Here is an 8056-nt window from a genome sequence, read left to right on the forward strand (position 1 = left end):
AAAGGCTGAACATATAGTCACTATATGACCTAGCAGTTCCATTCCTGGGTGTATATTCGAGAAAAATGAAAACATGTTTGTGTTTTTGAGGAATGAACAGTCCATTTTATTGGGAGTCCATGAATCTTTAGGACCTCTGTGTATCTGTCGATTTTCTTGTCCACATTCTTTTTGGCCTGTTTCCAGTCTCAGGAGCTGTTTTTCCTTCTGATAATGGATCTTGACCTTCTCCTTCCTCTTCTCTAGAGTGGCTGTAACTACCTGGTACTTCCAGCCGACCTCATGAGCCAGCTGTCCTACATAGGCAAACCCTAAGGGCTCCATGCTCCTCCCGGCATCAGCTAAGCCCCTGGTCGGCAAACTGCGGCTCGCAAGCCACTTAGATCTGTTAACTAATGAGTTGCCGACCACTGAGCTAAGCCATTGGCATTATTGGCACTGCCCACAGTGGCATTTTCCATTCACCATCATGAGAAAAAGCCATCCTCTGCCAGTCTTGGAGACCTTAACTTCACGTGCCCAGTGGGCCTGGGATCCCCAAGATAGCCCACTAAGTATAACCTGGAACTCACTGAAAATATGTTTACACAAAAACTTGTATACTGATATTCATAACTGCATTATCCATAATGGATAAAAAGTGTAAACAACCTGTCCTGGCCAGATAGCTCAGTTGGTTAGAGCATTGTCCTGATAAACAAAAGTTGCAGGTTCAACCCCCAGTCAGGGCACATACAGGAACAGATCTATATTTCTGTTTCTATCTCACCTTTCCTCTCTCTATAAAATAAATAAATTTTAAAATAAGTTTTAAAAAGTTTAAACAACCTAAATGTCTATCAGCTGATAAATAAATAAACGAAGTTTGGTATATCCATAAACAGGATATTTTTTCACAGTAAAATGGTTGAAACTTGAAAACATCATGCTAAGTGAAGGAAGCCAATCCCAAAGGACCACATGTGTGTGATTCCATTTATATGAAATGTCCACAGCAGGCGAATCTTCAGACCAAAACGATTAGTGTTGCCTAGGACTGGGGACTGGGGGCTGGGGGTTCGAGTCTGGGGGAAAATGAGGAATGACACTAATGGGTACAGGGTTTCTTTTGGTGGTGATTAAAATGTTCTAAAAATTGTGATGATGGTTACACACTATGGAATAGACTAAAACCAGTGCATTGCACACTTTAATGGGTGAATTGTGCGGTATGTGAATGGCATCTTGATAAAGCTATCAAAAAAAAACTTGCTGAAAAGGACTCAATGAGTTCACAGTAAACGAAGTGTGCAGTTTAAATGCTCAAACGATCCACAGTTACAGGTAGAGAAACTGAGGTGGTCAGGGCGAAGTGACCCAAGTGGAGGGTGGGGGCAAGATAAAGTAGAAAATAAGCTTGAAGGGACCTCTTCACCTCGCCTGGCCTCTAGAGCAGAGGGAGCCTGGAAGATCTGTGCTTCAGCAAGAAGGGCCGTGATGGGAAGGTTTTGCTGCCACCCCATGGAACTATTGAAAATTACAGCTCTGGGGGACTAAGGCCTGATCTCTCCCGGCATCTGACTAAAGCTAGCAGTGAGCATGAGCTCTGCCCCATACTGGAGAGAGACAGGCCCAGTCAGCTAACAGTGTGGGCTTGAAAAAAACCTGCATATATGCTTACTTGCATGGGTACCAGCAACAAGCTGTAGAAACAGAAGAAAACGTGATTCACTGAAGTCCAGGATTAAGGAAGGCTCCGAAGAGGAGAGGAGAAGGGAGAAAGGGCATCCAAGGCTGAAGACACAGCTCAAGCAAGGGCTTGGGGGCATGGAGTACCTGGGGAGGTCACTGAGCAGCTGGAAGGCGCCCACCTGCTGCGTGGGGCCTGGCACTCAGTAGATGCTTGATACATGTCTAAATGAATGATTAGCAGGTATCCAGAGCATATGCTCTTTGTACAGCTGATGTATCTATCTGAGGAAAGCCATATATGGTTTACCAGGTGGAGAGGGAACCAAACAAAAGGGCCAAATAGCCTAGAGCAGTGGTCCCCAACTCCCAGGCTGCAGACCGGTACTGGTCCGTGGGTCCTTTGGTACCAGTCCGCAGAGAAAGAATAAATAACTTACATTATTTCCGTTTTATTTATATTTAAGTCTGATCGATGTTTTATTTTCAGAAAATGACCAGATTCCTTGTTACATCCGTCTAAGACTCACTCTTGACTCTTGTCTCGGTCACGTAATACATTTATCCGTCCCACCCTAAAGGCCGGTCTGTGAAAATATTTTCTGACATTAAACCAGTCCGTGGCCCAAAAAAGGTTGGGGACCACTGGCCTAGAGCTTCCTCAGGAAAGGGAAATAGCCTCTGTGGAGTTCCTAGTGTCCCAAAGATAAGGATTATACCTATGTTATTACTTCTTGTGTAATTTGATAGAATGTTTCCACATTATCTCATCTGAGCCTTTTCACAGCTCTGTACTAGACAGGACTGGACTGTCCTCCCATTTAACAGATCAGGAAACTGAGGCCCAGAGAAGTGAGGTGGTGGAGCTGTGGCTTGAACCTGGGCCTCCTTGTTCTAAGCTCATGCTCTCTGATGACTTGTTATCTGTGTATTGAGGAGAAGGGGGCAGGGGAACTTGGGGGCAGGGGAAGGGGGAGGGAATGGTCTAAATTGGCTAAGATAGAGTTTTTCTTTTTGAATATTGAGGAGAGACCCAGGAATGTCAGAGGAGCAGGATTAGAAACCTGCCATAGCTCCCCATTGCTCCCGGAGCAGTCCAACACCTTTGGCCTGGTATTCGAGGCCCACTCACAAGCAGCAGTGTAGCTCAGTGCTTGAGAACACCGGCTTGGGTTTGTAATCTCCATGCAGCCTCTGTCCGGCTCAGTGACCCAACGGATAACCCCTTAACCTCTGGTGCCATTTCCTTCTCTATAAATTATGGATAAAGACAGCACCCACCTCATAGGCTGTTGTGAGCAGTAAACAAGTCAGTTATGTAAAGCACTCAGGACCTTGCTTGCTATTATCATTATCATTATTATTGAAAGCATAGCCTAATTTTCAGCTCCTAGCATTGACTCCAGTCCTCCAACTTGGGATCCTGGCTTCTCTTGAACAAACTGTGCATAGCATCGCCTCTAGGCCTTTCTGCGAGTTGTTCCTTCAGCCTGGAATGCTGCCACTCCACCATCCCTTCTAGACCTAAACATCGCCTCTTCCCGATCCTTTCCGATCTTTTCCAGCTAGAACCACTCTCCTCCCTTTGCCCGTCAGCACCTCAATCTCCTTCTGTGGCACAATATGCACAAGATGTGTGTCTGTTGTCCCTGCTCTGAGAACTACGGATGTGAGTGCCCCAGGGACAGGCATGGTGTCACCTCTTCATGGCCCACCAATGCTGTCATGGAGCAGCACCAAACGCTCAAAAAATGCTTGAGGAAAGAAAGCAATATAAAAGGAAAGCAAAGAGGGAGGGAGGGGAGGAGCAAGGAAGAAAGAGGAAGAGAAAGGAGAGAGATGAAAGGTGAATTAGAGATGAGGCCACGAGAGACCTTAAGAGAAGCCCTCCTAACAGCTTTGGGGCGGGGAAGAACACAGAGACTGGAGACTTTGGGTGATTTGCAACTCTTCAGTGGGTTGTATTTTCATTCCTTGAGCTGTGGCATTAAAACAGATTTTGAAAACCTCAATGCGTCTTCGGCCTTGCTATGTAGCCACTTTGAAGCTCAATTGCCTCATCTGTAATGGAGATAATAATGGCACTAATCTAATTGGGTTGTTATGAAGATCAAATGAGAAAATAACTGGAAAATCCTTGGCACCTGATCCATAGGAAGAACTCAATAAATACTGTGTTATGATGGTGATGGTTTGATGATGCCAAGAATTCCAGGCATGTTCGAATAAAAGGCTGAATGCTGCTGGGGACAGGAGGTGCTTCCTAAGCTTGGAGAGATGCCTATTGTCCCAGTGTCCAGCCCAGCGGTCACATAGAGGTCACACAGTGTTTTCTCCTGGGCCTTCCCTCCTGCCCACCCCCAAGATACACAATAAAGATTTCTGATTGCTTGATTAAAGGAAGCGGATACACAATTAATTTCAATTTGAGACTCACCCCCCCCACACATACACTTTTCAAAAAGAATTGCACATCCCATTCCAATTTACACACTGAACCAACATGGAATTTTCCAGCGGGTTCTGAAGCCTTTGAAGTGACCAGACCAGACTATTGATTTATTTTCAACTAACCTCTCTCTTTGAACCCAAAAGGGTCAAGGTTAATTATATAATAAAACACACTGCGCCCAGCTGCCCCCTCTGAGGGCACAAGGAGCCCCCGACCTTTCTGAGCTGGCTAGCGGTAGATCGTATTTCCGATCCCTTCCTCACATTCATTTCCTTCATCGGGGCCTATTAAGGAGAAGAAGCAAAACAAAACAAAACAAAAAAACCCTGACCCCTCATTTCCTCCTTGAGAGATGTTTTAATTTGCTGGGAACCAACAAAGGGGGGTCTAAGCCATGTTTCCAGGTGGCCCTGCAGCTGAGAAATCTTGCTGGGAGCACCTATTATGGGGCTGGCTGGGAAATGGGGTGCGGTGGCTTTGGCCGAGGAAAGAAGGGGATGCACTCTCCCAAGTCTGCCTCCCACGTGAGGAGCGAGTCCCCAGAAGGGCTGACTCTGTGGGTGCTTCCAGCCTGGCCCGTCCCATTAAGTCTTCCTTGCAGGCTCAAGTGAGATAACCCACTGGCCACAGCGTCTCCGTGGGCACTCAGTCAGACCTCAGCAGCCACGCGAGGTGGACACTACGATAATCCCACTTTCCCAGACAATGAAGCAGGCTCCGAGTGGTAACAGAACGCTCCCAGCTAGCCCAGGTGGGAAGTGGCAGGCCCTTGGAACCTACGCTCCTGCTCTCCCTGTTAAACAATGGATTCTCTTCCCTGATTCCTTCTACCCCAGGGAAGCAACACTGTAAATGTTCTTTTTATTTCCATCATCAAAAGGAAAAAAATGATTAAAATTTGTTATCTAATTAATATATACTCCATAATCCAACGCCCACAACTGTCCCAACAATGCTCACCTCAGCTTTGTCTTCCCAATCCAGGATCCAACCCAGACCCACCCACTGTCTCCGTTGTCATGGCTCCTTACTCTCCCCTGTTCCAGAACGGCTCCAACCTTCTCCGTTTTTCCTGATGGTGACATTTCTGAAGGGACCTGGTCAGCTGTCCTGCAGAGCGACCCCACAGCGTGGGTATGTTTCATGTTTCCTCCTGCCTGGAAAGACGAGATTTTTGCCATAAACAGTTTACATTTTAGGGCACCACATCTGGAGGCCCATGATGCCGGCTGTTTTGGGTGAGGGACCCAGGATTTTCAGCTCAAAGGCCAATGCTTGTTCTCTGATCCCCTGGGAAGGACGGAGTGCGCACGGTTCTGCATGGGGGAGCCATCGCGTTAGCTGTAGGAGGGGCACGTCTCGGACTCTTCCAACCCCACAGATTGCAAACCTAGAACCTTGGGAGGAAGTCACCCGACGCAGCCAGTACAAGACGCATTTCCCCCATTTCTTTCCACCCCGTTTACGTCAAGGGCAAAACCCACCTCCCCCTCCATGAGTCACCTTCGTGACTCTCAGGCAGGATCAGTTTCCTTTATTCCTTTCCTCTCTGCTTCCACAACCCTTAGTTTCTGCCTTGTTGCATGGTCTCTCTAATGTAGTCGAGGTTCCTGGGGAGCTTACTGCCGCAGATGCCAGGGCCCAAGCCAGGGTCCAGCCCAGGGCCCACCAGAGAGGTTTCTCCATAAATATTTGCCAAAAAAAGTTGAAACCCAAAGAAAACCAGTTTGTCTTGTTTCAGTTTTAATATTACATTTGAAAGAAAATTCAACATCCAAAAACAAATTGGAAAGCTGTTTGAGTCTTTGATGAGTTGCTTGGAAGAGACTCAAGAGGAATGACATTAGACATCGTACCGAAGAGTCCTGAATATTCTCCTTGCCCATTTTTTTTTCCTGTCGGCTCATGCTTCTTCACCTCCAAACCTCTCTTCTTTCTCTCCCTAACTTTAGTCTATTCTGAACTTCCTCTTGTTCTTGTCCAAATCCTTCTTCCCTCTGGCTGCATCTTGTTCTTCAAGTAGCTCTATGCCTTAAAAACATTTTTTTAAATTAAAGTTAAGTAATACCCAAAAAGTCTCATTAAAAAAAAAAAAGTAGGCCTGGCCAGGGAATTTAGTTGGTTAGAGCATCGTCCTGATATGCCAAGGTTGCGAGTTCGATCCCTGTCAGGGCACATACAAGAATCAACCAATGAATGCATAAAAAAGTGGAACAACAGATCGATGTTTCTCTCTCTCTCCCTTCCTCTCTCTCTAAAAATCAATAAATAAAAAATTAAATAAATAAAAGTAAAATGTCACATTATCTCCCCTCACAACCACACCAAGCCCAGTCCCTTCTTTTTTTGTTTTGTTTTGTTTTGTTTCAGGGACAGAGAAAGAGTCAGAGAGAGGGATAGATAGGGACAGACAGGAATGGAGAGAGATGAGAAGCATCAATCATCAGTTTTTTGTTGCGACACCTTAGTTGTTCATTGATTGCTTTCTCATATATGCCTTGACCGCGGGCCTTCAGCAGACCGAGTAACCCCTTGCTTGAGCCAGCGACCTTGGGTTGAAGCTGGTGAGCTTTTTGCTCAAACCAGATGAGCCCGCGCTCAAGCTGGCGACCTCAGAGTCTCGAACCTGGGTCCTCTGCATCCCAGTCCAACGCTCTATCCACTGTGCCACTGCCTGGTCAGGCCAAGCCTAGTCCCTTCTAGGGATAATTGTTGTTATCTGTTTATGGTGTCCTTCCAGCCTTTTTCTGTGAATTATAGACTTCCACATGCACCTAAGTGAAATACATGAAATACTAAATAATACCATTTACAGTTCCAAAATGTTTCTTATTTCCAATGCTGCCGTGGACATCCTTGCATCACCTCCCTGCTCTTGGGTTCATCAGCATGTACTTCTGTAGAGTAGAGACAAGATTTGCTGGGCTCTGGGGCATGCACATGGTAAATCTAACCAGCCCTCTGAATCATCCCAGCAGTCTATGAGAGGATCAGAACTGTTTGTCTTGCACAGGCAGCTTCTGTTTCTCCCAAGGCTGCTTCGAGGATCAAAGAGAGGATCCAAGAGCTTTGCCCATCAGTCAACAACTAGTTCAGGAGTTGGGAACCTATGGCGCGCGAGCCAGATGTGGCTCTTTTGATGGCTGCATCTGGCTCACAGACAAATCTTTAATAAAAATAAATAATGTTAAAAATATAAAAACATTCTTGTGTATTACAATCCATTTATTTTCTACTGCTCATGTTCATGGTTGCAGGTGGCTGGAGCCAATCACAGCTGTCCTCAGGACAACACCAAATTTTTATTGGATAATGCATAACGTACACGGGTCGTTGTATGGCTCTATGGAATTACTTTTTTTTTTTTTAATTTTATTTATTCATTTTAGAGAGGAGAGGGAGAGATAGAGAGGGGGGGGTAGGAGCTGGAAGAATCAACTCCCATATGTGCCTTGACTAGGCAAGCCCAGGGTTTTGAACCGGCGACCTCAGCATTTCCAGGTCAAGGCTTTATCCACTGAGCCACCACAGGTCAGGCTGGAATTACATTTTAAAATATGTGGTGTTCATGGCTCTCTCAGCCAAAAAGGTTCCCGACCCCTGAGCTAGTCTAATCCCAGCAATCTCAGCTGATTTAGAAATTATTTAATTGCTTCCCTTATACAGCACAGACTAGCATCCATGTTAATACACTCAATACTAAACCTATGAGATAGAAAGTGTTATCATCATGTCTGCTTCATAGATGAAGTAATTAAGGAACAGAGAAGTTAGGTAACTTGCTCGAGGTCACACAGCTAGGGAACTGAAAAACTGGAATCAGAATCTGGGTGGTGCCCTGGCCGGTTGGCTCAGCGGTAGAGCGTCGGCCTAGCGTGCGGAGGACCCGGGTTCGATTCCCGGCCAGGGCACACAGGAGAAGCGCTCATTTGCTTC

At 46.1% G+C, this 8056-nt stretch overlaps 1 non-coding gene across 1 annotated transcript; it reads right to left on the minus strand.

Annotated features, from left to right (window-relative positions):
• Nucleotides 1-400: 400 nt before the first annotated feature.
• LOC136337088 (small nucleolar RNA SNORD35) lies at nt 401-492 on the minus strand. The gene has a single exon (XR_010731799.1). It is a non-coding gene; the product is annotated as a small nucleolar RNA SNORD35 (small nucleolar RNA).
• Nucleotides 493-8056: the final 7564 nt, after the last annotated feature.

This window comes from Saccopteryx bilineata, chromosome 4, assembly GCF_036850765.1.
Source record: "Saccopteryx bilineata isolate mSacBil1 chromosome 4, mSacBil1_pri_phased_curated, whole genome shotgun sequence".
In the NCBI taxonomy this organism is placed as follows: domain Eukaryota; kingdom Metazoa; phylum Chordata; class Mammalia; order Chiroptera; family Emballonuridae; genus Saccopteryx; species Saccopteryx bilineata.